We start from the raw sequence: 19507 nt of genomic DNA, 5'->3' as shown, positions 1-19507 counted from the left end.
TTTGAAAAAAGCTGATATTTTGACGGGTGACTTTTCGATTGAAAATTAGGTTGTTTTTTTGGTATTTGTTCAAAATAAGGCGAAAAAATAAATATTTTCAATCAAATAAATTACAGTGTATTTGGGACATAATAAAGTAAGTTTCCACCAAATTTCGTAGAAAATAAATAAATTTTGAAGTAGATAAAAATAAAAGACCAAAAACTTGGTTTTTTGAATTTTTCACCTAAATTTTGAGGTTATGTGAAAAAATTGTGAATACAAAAGTTGTAGAACTTTTAATTACCTACAACTTTGCCATTGAACTTTTTTCTATAGGACTTGTAGTTTTGTCGGAAATCGAGAGAAACCATTTTTTTCTCTTAAAAGCTCCCCCCTCCCGCTTCCCGAACTCGGATTGACCGTAATTTATTTTTCCTTACATTTTTATCATATTCCCCTCCTTTTCTAATGGGTTTCATCCGACTGCGATTTCCTTTTGTTTCAAAAATTATCTACTCTAGTCTATATAATAAATATCTATACATAAGTAGGTACTAATAATATAATGGGCTACTGTTTACATTAGCCTACACAATTCATATACAATTAAGCTATATGTTAATTATAATAAACAATAAGAGACGGATCAAGAACATAATTAACATGCCATTATGATTATAATCGAATAATGTATTGCAAGGTTTCACTGGGCTTTTTTAAAACTATTATTTCTATCCCCAAGAATACTTCAGTACTTTTCATTTTATTGGTCTTGTGATGATAATAATGAACCGATGTATGCGATAATAATGGACTATCTAACAGTGAAATAATTTTTTCAAGTTGGACTCGTGGTTCCTGAGATTAGCGTAAGCAAACAGACAATATGCAGTGTTAATAATATCATATGTAGGTATATTATATTATATGTAGGTATGTTATATTATATGTAGGTATATTATTAGAGCTAGCGAATTATTCTTCTCACAAAAGTTTTACTGAAAATAAAACCGTAATTTACACTGTTTAAATAAAAACCGTCTCCAGTTTTGTATTTATATTTGATTAATGATCTAAATGAAAAATCATTAGCTTATGATAAATGATTGCGAGCGAAAATTAATTTTTTACTAAATAAAAAAATACTTCCTCTTATTATTTTAAAACGAAGCTCAATGTTTTAAATGACTTATTTACAATGATTGTTTAAATTATAATATTCCTACTTGATTATTTTTTTAACATCCTCTTACTACCAGTTAAGTATTACAGCAATGAAGTCCTAGGATTCTCTATATGGAACAGAACAATTCCACGTTTTTTCAATGTTTTATATAGGCATGTAAGATCAGCCTCCTTCCCAGCCAGGATCTTCACGATCTATTTCAAAAAGACGTATTTCCCTATGTCCCTTCTTTAAAACTACGCAACAGGTTTTGATGCGGTTTTTTTTAATAGATAGAGTGATTCAAGAGGAAGGTTTTAGTATACTTAATAATTTATTAGGTTTTAGACAAAGTGGGCGAAGCCGCGGGCGGTTAGCTAGTATACAATGTAATAACCAAACTCAATAAACAAAATAAAATTATATTGATTTTATCAGTGTTGCAGTATTTTTTCATAATATTATATATTCATAAAAATAAAGAAAAATCAGCTCTAAGATATAAATGCGCATGCACACACAGCACACGCAACATCGTACTCCCATTTAATTCTAGAACATTCTAGAACAACCACATATACCTACATATACCTACTCAACATTTATTATCACTCCAATAATGTTTGGGAACCCAACATACCATGAGGCTTTACTTCTTTATTTTTCTAACACTCATATTCAATTAACAATGCAGTCGGTAACTAATCACAAAGAGACCTTGAAGCAATTAATTAGATACAGTACACTGGTATGCATAACCAGTGTATTAATATGAAAGGATTGTAGTGCAGAATGATTGACACCCACTACGCTTCTCGGCTAATTTAGTGACAATTCAATTTTATTGTTGTTTTGACCGGTGAATATGATTATAATCGAAATGTACTGGTTTCTATGTTTGGGACCAATGAAAACAATCTTAGTTAAACAGTAAATAAGCAATGAAAAGCGCTTTTTTTAAAGAAAATCTACCAGGGACGTGGGAAATGCATGCTTTATAAACAACAAGAGAACTAGAAAACTCTACGTGATCATAGCAATACCACAGTATTACCATATTTCCTAGGAAATAATATTGTAATACTGTGGCAATACATACCTATACACACCTACCTAATATTTATGACACCCAATATATTACAATAGACGGATCAATAACGCATAACATATTAATTCATGCATAAATAAATACATTAATTAACATACAAAATTATATAATTTGTCAGAAAGTAATCACGATGTGACAGAGATTTATTAAAGGTCAATAAAAAGAAGAACCAAACGGGAAATATGTCTCAATTAGAGCCTTTTAAACATGATCTTGAACACAGATCACTAAATTTCCAAAAGACCTCGAGTCTACACAGAACGAGCATCCTCGCGAAGCTTTTCGAATTGGTGGTAAATGTTAAAAGTTACGACGATTCAAAACTGCGTATAGAAGAAGTCTAATTGAATAAATAAATGTTTGAGTTTGAAGCATTTTCCGCGCGAGGCAGCCCACTTTGAGCAAGATTACTACACCGTATCGCGACCGGGGTGCGATCAAACACTATTATATGCACACTTTTTGTATGAAATGGCTCGCCTGGTGCCCGGACGGGGCACCGCTGGCGTTGAAATGTCGATAGATATTGTTTCATTTGTTTCCCGGCTCCGGCACGGCCCGGCCCCTTCACGGTGTAGCTTGAATAATGTTAAGTATATGGACGTGGCTCGGCCGAGGAAAACACGCACACAGACCAAGCTGTTTCAGCTTTGATTCGCGAGGCTGCTCACTGTGTGGACCCGTCTATTGACATTTTAAAAATAACTATTTAGAGGAAAGCGCTTACATTACGTATGCCACACGACACGCGAACAAAGTTAGTGCACAAGGCCAGCCATTGTGATTTAGTTGCAAAGCCAAATCTAGAATAATTTAATAATCTTCTTTACATTTCATTAACATAAATGTATTCTGCTACAAAATTGGGTTACATCGGTTTTAGGGTACCATGGGTGAATGTATAGAACCCGTTTGTTAGATTGCTACAGAGAACTTCATAAAAGATTTAGTTCTTTCAGAACGAACTTATTTTTCGAGTATTTTATTTTTAAGATTACATGCACAGAAATATTATTATAATAATGGTAAGTAATTATTTTTGTTTTTCCCAAAGCTGATTCAAAATTTAGCGCATACAGAGATTTAAATCAAATTATGACGCCATGTTTTTAATAATACAGGGTTGTATTAAAACATTAAATTAATAAAGATATATTAATAAGCAATTGACAGGAGTCCATTAGTATGATTCACATCATACTCGAATTACGACTTACCTTTTAGAATTGATGAAAAACTATTATGATCTAATGTTTATTTAATGCGGTAGTGGATGCTGTTCTTGAAATTAAACTAACATCTATATTGTTATTTAAATTTGTTTCAATCATGAACCTTGTAGATCCTATCCTACTAATATTTTAGTGCGAAAGTTTGTGAGGATGGATACATATGTGTGTAGGTATGTATGTTTGGTACCTACTCTTTCACGCAAATACTACTGAACCGATTACAGTGTAATTTAGCATACATATTATACAGGGTTACAACTTGGATTAACAAGGAAGGAGGTTTTACCCCGGAAATCCCACGGGAACGGTTATTCTTTGAAAACGCGTGTGAAGCCGCGGGCGGTAGCTAGTATTGTAATAAAGTGAAAATGCCCTAATTCATGATCTCAAACATCATTTCTTTGAAGCATCATATATTATCAGTCATTTATTATTTTTAACTTACCTAAATATCAAAGGCAAATTTTATTTCGACTTACCCGTTTGATAAAATATTAAATTTTCTATCTAATTACATAAATCTTACGTGTTCACACAATTTATTTATTTCTATTTTATTCCTTTGAAATATTCTTGTTGCAATTTACAAACAAAAAACAATAGATTGCATCTCAGATTTTCAACATTTACATAGTTTTGGAAATCATTGTGTTAAAACAAAATTATTTGACTGGCGTTTTTTGCTAATTAACAGACTTAGACCTAATATCTTTTGAAAATATAAGAGCTGCAAATAATATAAAAAAATCGGCTTAGATATATTTTAGTTACCTATAAATTGGTAAAACTGTACACGTCGGAGTTTTTACTTTAAAAAATTATTGATTCAGTTAAAAATAGATTGAAATCTTATTTAATATTAAAATTAACTTCTAAGCTCACCTTTTGTTTGGTCAATCAATTTATATTATACTAGAGGTCCGCCCCGGCTTCGCCCGTGGTACATATTTCGCAATAAAAGGTAGCCTATGTCCTTTCTCGGGTATCAAAATATCTCCATACCAAATTTCATGCAAATTGGTTCAGTAGTTTAGGTGTGATTGAGTAACAGACAGACAGACAGAGTTACTTTCGCATTTATAATATTAGTATGGATTTCCTATGTCTATAAAATAATATAGAACGTTGCGATAACGTTGCGTAATTTAAATAATTAATCTGGGGGCACGGCAGTGCCCCCGCCAAGTCGAGCAAAAAAAAAGCGGCACGGCCGTACCATCCTTTTCTCGAAGCAATTCGGGCCTTTTTCGACCCCCTATAATTCGGTTGTGGATAAAGCAAGAAACCTGAATCTTCAGTAACTAATCCGGCATTGTATAAACACGGAATATTTAAAATTTCAGTCAATTTGAACCAGTAGTTTAAGAATGACAACTTGTTAAAGTTTCTAAATTTTGTCACTCACTGACTCACCGATCATCAAAAGTCCAAGGCACTTCTAGCAGACTTAGAAGCTTCATATTTGGAATACATATAGAGTTTAGTGTCTTAATCATGGGAAAACTTAAATATTTTGTAATTTCGGTCCAGTTTTCCAAATACACCAACTGCATCAATAACTTTGTAATCCCATATAAATATATGGGATTACAAAGTTATTTATGCAGTTGGTGGTTGGTGGTGGTATCAAAAAGAAAGGCTCTACAAAAAGAAGTGAGATCCCATCAAAAACATCCTGTAAAAAACCCAAGTCTCGCAGCTCAGTCTTTCTACCGTCAAAAGTTGTGAGATCCATGTAATACCAAGTCGGTTAATCTATTTAGTGTCTACTTGAAGGACCTTCTGTCTTAAGTTATTACATAAGTTATTATCATGCCAATATTAAAAATATTTAATGTTTTAAACAATTAGATCGACTTGGACATCGCATGAAAACAAAATGAATATTACAATATTATATTAGATTCTTTAGTCTCTCGCGCCTCACGCGATTGAAACTCTCGTTCCTGTTGGTCGCTGGCCCGTCGTGCTGTGTAGTGTGATACATACTAATAATCAAATCAAGCGATGTCCAAGTCGATCTATTTGTTTAAAACGTTAAATATTTTTAATATTGGCATGATAATAACTTATGTAATAACTTAAGACAGAAGGTCCTTCAAGTAGACACTAAATAGATTAACCGACTTGGTATTACATGGATCTCACAACTTTTGACGGTAGAAAGACTGAGCTGCGAGACTTGGGTTTTTTACAGGATGTTTTTGATGGGATTTAAATATACTGATATTATAAACAATAGAACAATTATCAAAGCTGCAGATATAGCCAATTAAAAATAATATAACTGCATACATTAATAAATAATGCATTTCATAGTACACAGTCTTATCTAAATGAACATTTGTATTATATGAATTATGTTCAATCTTCATACATTATGTATTTACAATAATTATGACCCTTCCTTTTACGCTCCGCCACGAATCTTAGTTTTGCGATAAAATCAACGACCGTTATATGGCATAAACAACCTTATTGTATACAGATAGAGTCTAAAATTAATTCTTCATAGTTGGATATAAGGCCTTGTTCAATGGAGATAAATACCACCGCCCTTTCTTGCAAAAAAGTGCATACAAAACCACATGATAGTTGATTGGTGCATTAGAAAGCCTGTTCCTGTCCATATTATATCGTGAATAAATAAAATATGTAGGTATACAGTATTATGATTTATATTTTAATAATTATCATAGTATAATACCTACTTTGTATACAAAATATAGACCAAGTTGTTTATATTTAAGCTCTTCACAAATAAATAACTTCCATATAAAATAAACTATTTCAGAAATAACCATTAAGTATTCTACTGAAATAAAATTTAAACAGTGATGAACATAAAGGCACAATGTTATTAAATTTTATCGTTTATAAATTTAACAGGTCCGGATCAAAATGTACCAATAATTACTAATTACATAATACCAAGTGTTCTCTTCAAACAAAGTTTAAAAAGCTTCGTAACTCACAAATAAATAACCAAATCTATACATAATATCATGGTTAGTTAAAAATAGCAATGTCTATAGACATTAAAAATAGCAATGTCTATAATAGGCATTGCTATTTTTGTTAAAATTTTTATTAACATTAAGACATTGCTATTTTTGTTAAAATTTTTATTAAAATCAATCGATACGCTTATTTTTGTATTATAATGTTTGACAGCGTAACATTAAAATAACAAGTCAACATTAATTTCCTGTCCAAAAAGATATAAGTATTATAATTGGACAAGCGTTTAATTTACATTGAGATATGAGATATATCATATTCTCAATACATTTTTCTATAATTTAAAAATAAAAACAATACAAATTGTAATTTATTATTTCTATTTATAGGTGTTTAAGAAGCATATAATTGAAGTAAATAAAAAATAGTATGTATATACAGAAACTATTATTAAGTTAATAGGAAATTACTATTTATCACAAGCTGCTAGTAAAGTGATAACCTATTTTTTCTATTAAATACAACATGCGTCATATCCACGCCGGCCCTAAAAGAAAAGATGTACATTTCCTTAAAATCCACGACATTAATGTTTTTGAGTATGCTAATTATTTAGATTAAATTAAATTAAGCTTAAAGTATAACCAATCACAAAATCCTTCCAAACTTAATTCACGATTTGTACAGTCAGAGTGTTAATTTTAATTATCTATCAATCGTGTCTAGGATACGGCTAAACACCGCTAAGCCCACACCATTTCGGACAACAGATGCCACTGCTATCTAGAAAATCTGATCACGTACCAAATACTATCAACACGGACAGGCCAAAACAAATTTTAGCACAACCACATAAGGTTGAAGGTGTTCTAGCATGCAAAAATAAAGGTTCGCACATAGACGCGACCTTGGCCAGCAGGGAAGCGTGGCATATTAATAACGTCTCACGTATGCAATCACCGTTCAAGAAGACATGAGCAAGGTGGAAGAAAAGGGCATGGAATGTCAATTGCGACCAAGGCCGCCAACAAAGTATTACCCGGCCAATTTGTAAAACAACCACCGGCCATCAATTCAGCCGTCGAGCGCGTCCTTCTTCATTCGCTAGCGTTGGAACGTTAATTGTTCATAGTAAATACGGTGATGACTTCTCTTAGATGGTAAATATATCTGTTTAGGTACAACCGAGGTCGAGATGCTTTTGTGAAATGTCAAGGGTTTTTTCTATCATTAGTTGATGGAGGTATGATTGCAGGTAGATACTGTTTTGTTTTTTAATAGCGTGCCGTTTTTCTCGCTGTATGTTATCATGATAAATAATTTATTCTAAAACGATAATTGCAGTTTATTTCAGGTTTATATCCAATTCTCCATAGGTATAGTCTGCAGATACACCCTCTGTTGTTTGGTGTTGTTTGAAATATAAAGAAAATAAACAGCAAAGTTCTTTGGGATTCATAAATCATATGCAAAAAACAATTTGAAAGGAATATTTCAAAGACTGAAAGGTTATCAAGTGCGTCAATAATTTTGACTATGAATTTTAATTTGCGACAAATTGCTTTGATTCAATACAATGAAAAACTTAATATACTTACCTATAAATAAGTTCATGGACAGATAATTAAATATCATAATAATAGTTAAAAAAACAATTCCCATCAAATCTCACAAGGCGCATTTAACGAAATAATTGACTTAATAAAGATCTTATTCCGAGATAATTATACTTTTAAATGAATCTCTGAAAATAATTGAATTACCTACATCGAAAATTGTGTGTGTATTTCTCAATTAAAAACCTCATAAGATGTATTATTACGACCGGATTCAAGCAGTTAGATATTATTGCTTACAGCTTCATTTAAATACAAGATGTAAGGACGATCATTAAATTTATATAATTATTATATTGAAGCTTAATTTCTTTATAAAAAATCATTTTCACTTTTATTTATATCTAGGAATAATATCTATTTAGCCTAGATAATAAAATAAACAATTTTTCTATACATTACAATCTCATACAATCCATACTAATATTATAAATGCGAAAGTAACTCTGTCTGTCTGTCTGTTACTCAATCACGCCTGAACTACTGAACCAATTTGCATGAAATTTGGTATAGATATATTTTGATACCCGAGAAAGGACATAGGATAGGTTTTATCCTGGAAATCCTACGGGAACGGGCTTTTCTCTGAAAACGCGGGCGGAAAGCTAGTAATAATTATAATCTAACTTTGTTTACAATTTTTCGGTGACGGTGATATGTAACGTAGAATTGCATTGGGTCATGGATGTAGTTCATACATTGATTTTTTATTACTTTTTACGTAACATCCTCGTACAAAAAATAAAGAACAGTTTAAAAGACAATCACATACCTATATCCAGTTGTTTTTGAGGTTTTGCGAGACAAACACACAAAAATTGATTTATATCTATATTATGTCAATCAATCAAAGAGTTAATTTGAATATGTGTCACAAAATACTGTGATATTATACAGATAGATATCTATAATAGGATATGTGATTAAAGTTTAAGCATGCATTCAGTTTTAAAATGCCACAATCTCTTGAACGTGCCATATATTAGTTGTTGAGCTGAAATATTATGTAGTTCATTAAAACTATACAAAAGGCTGTACTTATAATTTATATCATTAGACGAAGCATCATAAATAGAACCTTTTCGAAGTGAAAGTCAAGGTCGCGTCACGGCAATACGCATCATGGAGTAAAGCAACGATTTTTGTACCTTTGAAACTAGCTAAAGAAGTTTCACTTCCGACACGTGTACTTGGCACACACGTCGGTCTTTTCTCAAATTTATCTTTTTCACTTCAGCACGATTGAGCTTTTTTTAAATCTTCATTATAGTAGTCTTTAAAAAAAAAGCATATTAAAAAAAGTTTATTCTATAATATTTAACGTCGCAAATACTACTCACTATAATAAGCGAAAACCGCTCAACCAGTTTGCATCAATCAATGTACGTTCCGTCCTTTCCCAGCGCATCCTTACCTCTTGTAACCAGACCTTGGAGTGTCTTTACCAATTTGAGATTATCTTAATGTTCACTTAATTCGCAGGCAGAATCTAAACAATTCTTAATTATCCTGTCGATCAGGCTGATTGCTACGTACATTCATGATCATATGCAATGTTACAAGGTTAGTTTTGTTATTAATTATACTTTAGATTGAGAAGATTCGATAAGTTTATATGCTCGTGATTATGACTAGAGTATTTTTTTATTTAAATTAAAAAAAATATTAGTGAATCGTTCATTTTTATTTGGAGTTTCGAAATATTTTGATTAGTGACTCTTAAATTGGTAGAAGATAATGTTTTGACAAACGTTTGTTACACAAGTATTCTTTTAAATTACATTTAAATGAAACTGAAGAAAATTTATTTTTCTTTCCTAACTTTTACAGGTAACTGGTAAGTGATAAAAACTTTTCTTGCTAGAGAAAAGTCCTGATCAAGAGAACGTTCCGCTATCCTTTCACCAACTAGGACATTCTTCATTTCTCAAATTAAAAAGCAGAAACATGCATCATCATACAGAGAACACGATTGATAGTGGCATTCCGACGTTCCTACAATAACGAATCATTACGTCGCTCCATGCACAAGGCCAGCTTCGTGTGAAGTCTTCATGTGACAAGGAAACTAACGTCTATCGAAATTATATCAAGAGCAAGATGAATTTATATTTAAAAATACGTAATCGCAAATTGTAAGGGAAAGCTTGAAATAAGCTGCATTAAATAGGGCTGGAGTATATTCCTTCTGGTTTACAAATGTTTATGTACAAAACAAATGAACGTCTTTTGTGGTACTTAATAAAAGGAATGAGTATATTTTATATGCCTGATAGAGTTTTATAATATTATATCGAACTGGACTAAAAAGTAAAGATACAGTTACCTTTTAGTTAAAACTGTATCTTTAAATACATTTAAAATTGATGTTTTGTTCCTACGCTGCTATTAGGTACTTCATATAAATATTGGTGCTTTTTGCTGAATGTTTTGGCTGAAATAAATAATGACATTTGCATAACATTCTAGAAGATCATCTAATTAAATAAACGGAGTGTCTGCTTGAGGTCTCAAAATATGGAAATGAAAGTACTTAGGTATACATATAATAATTATACTTACCTACTCGGCAGCCGCGATACACGCGACATGCGCTACACAGACCAAAAAGTTTGAGACGATGTAATAAAAGTTTCACTTTAATAAAATACTTAAAATTTTAAAGGCATTTCATAGAACGATGGATCATGTCTTCATGAAGTTTTCAATAGCAGGCCATATTATAGTTAATCCGTGCCCTATTTTTGAGTCATGCAACTGTTTTAGAGTAATTCAAACATTATTTGCTATTCATTTGAACTTTAGCATCTAAAACCACCAACAAAAAACATAATTCCACATCAAAACAAGCAATGAATGAATGAACAGTTTCGCTATTATAATGTTATCCCATTTCAATTTGCGATTGTTTTTATGTCCGCCATTTTTTATGTTTTCGCACGCACACATACATTAGCGTATCCGCCCTGTACCAAAGGAAGGTCAAAAAGATTTACAGTCTTTTGTGTTATATCTCTAAATACTTGCTAGAATTGTGTACTATTCAATGTATACGTTTTGAAATAGTCAATTGATATAAAGGGCCTGTTTGGGTGAGGTAATTGAATCGTAATGTTTTTGTAAATATTTGGGTTACAATATAGAAAAATTCTTAAAATTTAAGATTAAAATATTATGTAGAGCACGATAGACAATAATTTATACTGCTCTATCCATATCTTGATTAATTTATTAGAGGAAGAAATGACGTAGTTTTACATATTTTTGGATTAGATTTGCTTCTTCTATTGGTTCTTAGTTCTTACTATTTAGCGTTTTTCTTTAAAATTAATACAATAATTTAGCAGCATCTAATAACAAAGAACTCTCTGGTCCATCTTAATTAGAAGCATTAATTTCATAACTGGCTCGCAGTCAATAAATTTTGATCTTCCATTCTAATATTGCAGAACTCTGTTTCTCATGACAAAAATTCATACATTTTGAAAAAAATATATACGCGCTTCGAAAGGCATATATATGTTAAAATTGCCAAAGCAATTTAAGTAATCACCATACTTGGAAACACCAATGAGGGTATAAACAAAATCTCTATTACCGCAAAAGGGTCAATATGACAATAAATATATACAAAAAGACAATGCATGCCCGACCTTCGTGGATAAGTCAAATTCTTCATAATGCGTGGGCGACCGCAAAAACTATCCTATGACATTGCCGCGCCTTACAGCTACATGGTTCTATGTATATTGTTTTCAAGGTTGATTTAGGACTTTGTTATTTTATGTGTGAGCTCGAATGTCGGCTGGACAATTGCTTCAGCCCACACTTTTCAAACTTCGTTATTGGCTTCACTGCCAGCGGGATAGCATACAGTAATTGATATTAAAAGAACAATAATACAAGCGATAAAGCGACATTGATTCTCTAAATTACAATTTTGACATTTAACAATGTTCATTACATTTTAATAAGAGTAGGAAGAACAATTTTCTACACACTTTGAACTTAAAATATGTGCACACTTAGTACGTTAAGTATCATTCAAGAAGTAGGTAGTCTTATGTCATCCTACAACAATTTAAGTACAATAATTATGTCGACTGAGATACATGAATACAAAAGCATTACCTAAAACAATAACTTGCGTTAAAAATAGTTCTCCTTCTGTATACCAATGATACATATAAAATGATTTACCCATTACGATGAAAATTTTGACGAATACATGTTTGTATCGTGACTTTATTATAAGAAATGTTCATATTTATTCTTGCTTTATTGCTCTAGATAAATTACAAATTGAGACTTAATCTAAACATTGTAACAAACAGAAGATTTATCGCTAAATAACTGTAAATCGCTATCGCTAAATATACCTAAACGCTAACAGGGAGGCCACAACTATTAAGAGCGTGGGCGAAGAAATTTCGGCAGGTAGTCGTATGTTAATGAAACGCGGATCTTTTGTTTTGATCCACTGTTCTGGTCTGTTGCACTCGATCTCGCTTCTTTTGATATTATGTGCAATTTTTCATGTAATTTTGTGTTTTATTTAAATGTTAAAATGAAGAAGTATGTTTTATTTTGGTCTGTTTAAAATTTCAGACAGTCGTAAGATTTAGAAAATTAGTGTCTGTTATAAACCTACATTGCAGTTCTCCAGCAAAGATTGGCTGTCTGACTACCTACCTAAAAATCCTCCTGATACACAAAGACCTGAAAAATCCTCCTTTTATTGTTTAGACTACTGGCCTAAATATAAAGAATATAGTACTGAATACAACACTACTAGAAGAGACTCGTCTCAAAATTAACCCAATAAAGAAAGCCTAGATTTAGCAAGGTTAAGTCTAAATAAAACGTTAAATGAATATGACCCCGGGCGACAGATGCATTAGTATTAGAATGAATTTACTACAAATGTAACCTAAGTTAAAGTTTTTAAATGTTTCCATTAAGCAACTACAATTATTTATAAATGAAGGCAACAATAAGATGTTCATTTAGATTTTAATCAACCACACGTTTAAGTATTCATCATGACCTTCCTCAAAAGACTTCTGACCTATTGGAAAATGAGTGTCAGAAAGGAGTACCTTCCATATAACCATCTTTTTAAGTTCCTTTTCCTCTTCGTTTCCTTTATCCCACCCAGAAGCCTTATTTATCCCCCTGAAATATAGGTATTTCTGGTTCGTTGATAGTGGTGATAGCTTGCCATCACGCGACCTATACCTATTACCTACATAAAAAATATTCATTTGTTCCAAAGTTGATTTTATAGGAAACGTTATTTATAACACACAATCAACAATGAACTTCGCACTAATAATAATTATACACAATGTTTGTGAGTAATGCCTATATACCTATTGCTTAAATTCACACTTCAACTGCGTCTCATACCTCTTAAATTTAAAGCAAGTAACACCACAGGTACTAGCTAGCAAGCAATATATCATTCAATCTAGTTATAAACATTAAATCACGACACAATAAGTGTTCATACAGGCTATATTATTATTTTAAATCTGATATCTTACAAAGCTAGACAACAAGGCGTTACGCATATCTAAATGTTTTTGCATGTCGATGTAAGGTTGTCTGCCAAATTTTTTGCGTTAGCCGTGAGTCGGTAATAAACTTTTGATATACTTCCCTTCCCATATTATATATGTTGAACTGTCTCTCATATGACTATAAATAGTTTTTTATAGCTGTCTACACTTGAGTGTAATTTAACATTGGCAATTAATGCGTAGATCATATCTACGGCATCGGATCCGCTTAAATGAAAGATAAGTTGTTTGTTTATTTGTAGTCGGGACTCTGAAATACTGAAGCATTTTTTTATAAATGGAAAGCTTCATCATCCCAGATAATGGTAACTATGTAAGAACTTTATACCTAAGTCTCATCAAATTTAATAGTAGTTTATCGCTTTATAAGAGTAAAGTAAATAAGGGTATTGTTTCTTTAATATTTAATTTATAATTAATAACTGCATACTGCATAATTAATAACTGCGTACTGCATATCCATAATAATATTATAAATGCGAAAGTAACTCTGTCTGTCTGTCTGTTACTCGATCACGCCTAAACTACTGAACCAATTTGCATGAAATTTGGTATGTAGATATTTTGATACCTGAGAAAGGACATAGGCTACCTTTTATTGCGAAATATGTACCACGGGCGAAGCCGGGGCGGCCCACTAGTATAGTTATAGTTATAGTTATATATTCTTTATTGCACACAAATTTTTAATTTTACAATACAAGGATATCAGAAGTAGTATCTAATAATTCTTCTCAAGGCTTTGCTGCTGCTGTCTGTAGTCTGCTGAATCCATATTTTCACATACCATATTTAATTTGTATACCTACCAAATATATCTAAATCAGCTAACTAGTTTTACGTGAACATGCATAAATTTTTGCAATTACTTCAACCTATTTTGTTCTCTATTTATACATGATAGATATCCCTAGAAAATCTTTACTTAAAACAGCCTTTGAAATATCCGAGATGTACAATATTTGATGTTCTCAATGAACCGCTTGCATGGTAACAAAGCCTCGAAAGATTACGCCACAAACACCTTCTGTTCTGCAGTTAGGCCCTCTGTGGTAACTGAGTAACGTCCCACTTCAGTCAAGGTTCTAAAACAATCTCCATACCCATAATGGTCCAAGAACTAAATTACTTTTAATGAAAACCAGCAGCTATGCCCTACAGAATAAGGTAAGTAATAGCGAAGCGTGTAAAACTAGATGATGCTTTTTCACTTCCCTACCAAGGTCCTAACGTGAGGCAGTGCACACATTTCACTAATTCACAACGTTGTATGTGCATTTAATTGTGCATGCAATTTTTATTCTTATGAATGGGTGGTAAGATACAATTTTAATAAAGCATCTATGTATGTTTCAGATTTCGGACTGTATCATAAAGGAGCGATAGTATTGTAATGTTACACGGCAGTACGTGTACTAGCGAATGTCACGTACCTCTGATTATACGTACTCTTGAATTTTTATTGTATTCTGGTATTTCAATCGACATTGAACTTCAAATGTATGACGTTAGAATTGAAAATGAAATGGGTATGGATGGTAACATTATAGTATTATTTGAAGTAGAAGCCGCAAGGCAGGTCGTAGATAAGGTATCATTAAGATTAATGGCAGTGTGGGTAGTTGCAGACTGCAAATATTGGTGTAGCAATCTGTAAACAAAAACTTTGGTAATAAAAATTCATTAGACAGAAAAATAAAATAATAAAAAGAAATTATAATTTTTAACATACAAACTGCTGAGTAACAGAAATTATAGTCAGAGGTCATAAAACAATCAATGAAAATATAAAATAAATACTAATTAATCAAATTATATTAAGAAAACATTATCTCCCAAATAGTGCACACAAAAATTCAATTCATAAGATATGAGTAACAAATTATAATTATTCTAATATGTACAAGGAAGGAGCATTAAATATTTCTATGACATGTGGTCTAGACGGTTCAAAATGAATGCATTCTGCATCTCATTGGCCATTACATAAAGGAAAATAAAATATAACATCGAAAAATATTATACTCATTTATCTTCACAGTATTTTTCGACCTCAATGACCTACAGCGTATATCTAGTATATATGATGGCGCTAGTCCTTCAGAAAAATTGCAAATTTAACCAGATGATGGCATCATAAGTATACATTTTCTTTATACATACTTACAAAGCTGAAAAGTTATTTCGAACCAACGAATCTAAGAAACTATTAGTTCAAGATCAATGTTTATGTTTGTGTTGGATAGTCTCTTTAAGCTTTGCATAATATGAAATATCACAGTATTACAATATTGCACGCCTCATAAGCGAAGCGTTGAGGTGGGTACTACTGTCACTTCGCGCAAAACATCTGATTTTTCAAACTTAAAATGTCTTTATGTATCATACATTGCACTTGTAAGATAATACATACACACACATATTAAGAAAAAACACTATTTTTAACATTCATGATATTTTTGATGTCATTTTTGTTATTTAAACTAGTTAAAAAACAGTTTAAAAAAGTTCTGTCTTGGACGTCCGTGTGTCTGTATGTGCGGAGGATTTTCTTGTTAACACGATAGCGACCGAAATACTTTACTAATCGAGTCTTTTTTTTTTCTCTTACGCTTGAGTATGCTCAGGAATAGAACCCTTTCATTTTTTAGGGTCTGATTCGATGTGGTTTAATTGTTATTAAATAAACAAAAATAATAATTAATAAATAATTATTAAAAAAAATTATGAGGCGTGCACTTTTGGATTTTCCAAATTATTATTGTAATACTGTGATAATATGCCACAAAATATCATTCTACGTCCATTACGTCTGCAACATCAATGACAATTTTGGCAAAATGGACAAAATATTCCCTTTGGGAGCAAACGAAGATTCATACCTCATCTACCTACATAGAAGAACATAGAATTAATATAAACAGAGACAGAAATAGCTTTCAAAAGTACCCAATTCTTATGAAACTACACAGTACCCAGCAGAACTAATAGAACTACGTACGGTACTGACCTGCTGCTTTACCAATGAAATGTCCACATTCATATCTATAAACACCATTTAAATCCTCATTACAGATCATTTCTATCTCTGCATCCTTCAGAAAATTACCTACAAAGTACAATGGTCGTAAATTGTAAATGCACTGCCAAACATTTAAACCTATCACGCAACATGTTGCTAGATTCTGTTCATCCGACCTTTAGATGTATGAAACATAGATAATTGAACAATAGACACGGCATTCATTAATTTTGCCCCGTTCACTTTTGCCGCGCTTTTTTTTGGTGTAGCGTCCTCGACCGCATCCGCCTTGCTTCTATCATTAGGTTTTATCGAAAAAAATGTTCATCTCAAATGTTTTGATTGTGGACTCGTCTGGTTTGGTTATATTTTTGCATTGGCTTTATATAACACTAGCTTCCGCCCACGACTTTGTACGTACATCCCCGTTTTTTCCATTCCCGCAAGAATTTCGGGAAATCCTTTCTTAGCGGATGCCTACGTCCTAACATCTACCTGCATGCCAAATTTCAGCCCGATACGTCTAGTGGGCTGTGCGTTGATAGATCACTATATCAGTCACCTTTGAGTTTTATATATATTATATAGATTGCATATTATATTATTCATATTTCTTGATAAAGATACAGGTGTAACTCCCAATTTATGTTCTCAAACTTCCCGAAATAGTATATCACAGTAGTATTGAGTATTTTTTTATTTATTTAGTATCTTAATCTTATTTATTTGGTTTCTTTATCTTGAACATCAAATGTGTTTACATTTCTTCAACTACTGCGAGAAACCCTATAGACCAGCATTCACTTAATACTATTTAAAGGCCTAAAGAATATCTGTGCTATACGTAATTGAAATTGCTCATGAAATAAAATAAAACACTCAAACTTCTTTAACATTACCTCACTTTAAAACGAGCAAATTTTTTTTCAATTCCTGGTGCAATGAAAATGTGTAATGTATTCCGGTTTGTAAACGACCTTCACTAAACGCATATAGGTACTTCCATTGTACTTGCTTTATCATCGTTCATCTTTCTAAAGTATAATTATCCTCAAGATTGCTATCATTTCCGCACATAATTTCATTTTATTATTTCCTTTCAATTATTTTGCATACCTTCCTACAAGCAATTACATTTATTAACTTATTACGGGTAATTATAATGAGAAATTAGCTATTGCCTTTTTATGGCTCCTTCAATTTTTAGCATCTCTTATTTTCCTCAATTTGTCAATAAAAAAACCTTAATCAATACCATACCTAATCGGTCCATGTTCACATTAAAGTAATATAGGCCCATATGTACCTTGTCCACCATTCTGCTCAGACTGTAAATGTTTCTTCTTGTCTCTTTGATTGATATTTCTTGTCGCCAACATTTAAAGTCCTACAACGAAACGCATAAAACCAAATTATGCAAATCTTTTAAAAGCCAATCATCGAGTTTGTCATTTGGACAAAGCCGAAAAAAAATTACACATTGAAAGCAAAAGTGATGGCCAAAACAAATTCAGAGAACACAAAAGATTGTAACAAAGGGGAGTTTTGTTCCAATAATTATTGATGCTGTAAATTCCCTATTCATCTGTACCTTGTTTGCATCATAAAAATTAGATTTGCCAAACATTGTTTGGACACATGCTTCCTTGTCCTTTTTAGCGTCATTTCGTTGAACTTATTTACATACGAAGGGTCCGTCTGTTGTCACTTTAACTAAAAAGCTGGGACAAACGCTCATAAACGATATTCTTGCGCCAATAAACGGATCGTAAAGTTTGTTTGCTTGTCGATGCCTTTGTATTGTGTTATTTGGTTTTTAAATATGAATTGTTCGTTAAATTAGTAAAGGGTACCGACGGATTGATTTTGAGCGGCGTTATTTTATATTTAGTAGAATTGACAATTTCGTTTACAGATTTTTTTTTGTACTTTGTTTTCCAACAATGAATCTTTCAATCGAAACTATTTAGGATTTTAAGACAAGAGTTTTTGTAATGAGACAAAAACAATCACTTTTTTTTTAAATAATAACTTTAATTCGTAAATCAGTCTATAAAAATAGAAACCTTAATAAGTACCTAATAACTAGGTTTGTAAACATTTAAAAAATTGAAATTAGACCACTTCATACATTTGATGAGGTAAGATCTTAAAATCCTAACTAATAATTAACACACCGTATAAACCGTAGACCTACCACAAATGTGACATGACTGCAAATAATAAAAAAACACAAACCTACTATCTCCTACTATATTTATAATTTCTCACAGACCGTTCCAACCTTACACCACATGACATAACACACAGTATAAAAAAAACATTTTTTTCTTCAGAAAACAAACACCGCCCAAAGAAAACAAAAGTACCTATACCTGCACCAGGAACAAAAGCCTGTCATTGCATAATTACCGAAGACGATCCATAGAAATGTGAAAGTGAATGAGACCAATAAATTTTATGTTTTTGCTACCTATTTGCTTGTTTCTTTGATCCCGATTGAACAATGCATTTCAGTTGAAAACTTTCGCTTGTTCATTACAATTACAATGTTCTAAGTTTGCAGTTTGCACAAAACAATTGCTCTATTTTTTATTGTTTATAAATTTGCTACCTTTTCTTGCTATCTTTCTCCTTTACATACCGCTCTGCGTTACTTTCAATTTCTATCAGTTTTATTGTTAGGTCATTTTACTTTTACAGCTGTGAAGATGTGAAAGATAATACTTAATTTTAACATAAAATAATTTTATTTTAACATATTTAATTTTAATGCATAATATTATCTCAATTACTTTTATAATTTTGTTGTATTATTAACGATTTTTTTAAATAACGC

The 19507-nt window shown here is 31.7% G+C and overlaps 1 long non-coding RNA gene across 1 annotated transcript in view; it reads left to right on the top strand.

Annotated features, from left to right (window-relative positions):
* The window catches only part of LOC149487531 (uncharacterized), a 48454-nt gene extending 29312 nt beyond the window's left edge, over positions 1–19142 (top strand). The window contains exon 3 of the long non-coding RNA XR_016315723.1: positions 19005–19142. This is a non-coding gene — a long non-coding RNA (uncharacterized LOC149487531). The remainder of the gene's footprint in view (positions 1–19004) is intronic.
* Positions 19143–19507: the final 365 nt, after the last annotated feature.

Source organism: Colias philodice, chromosome 6, assembly GCF_061535455.1.
Source record: "Colias philodice isolate Cphi_HAF_F1 chromosome 6, ilColPhil1 Martin Lab GWU primary, whole genome shotgun sequence".
In the NCBI taxonomy this organism is placed as follows: domain Eukaryota; kingdom Metazoa; phylum Arthropoda; class Insecta; order Lepidoptera; family Pieridae; genus Colias; species Colias philodice.
This window is presented reverse-complemented; position numbering and strand designations above follow the sequence as displayed.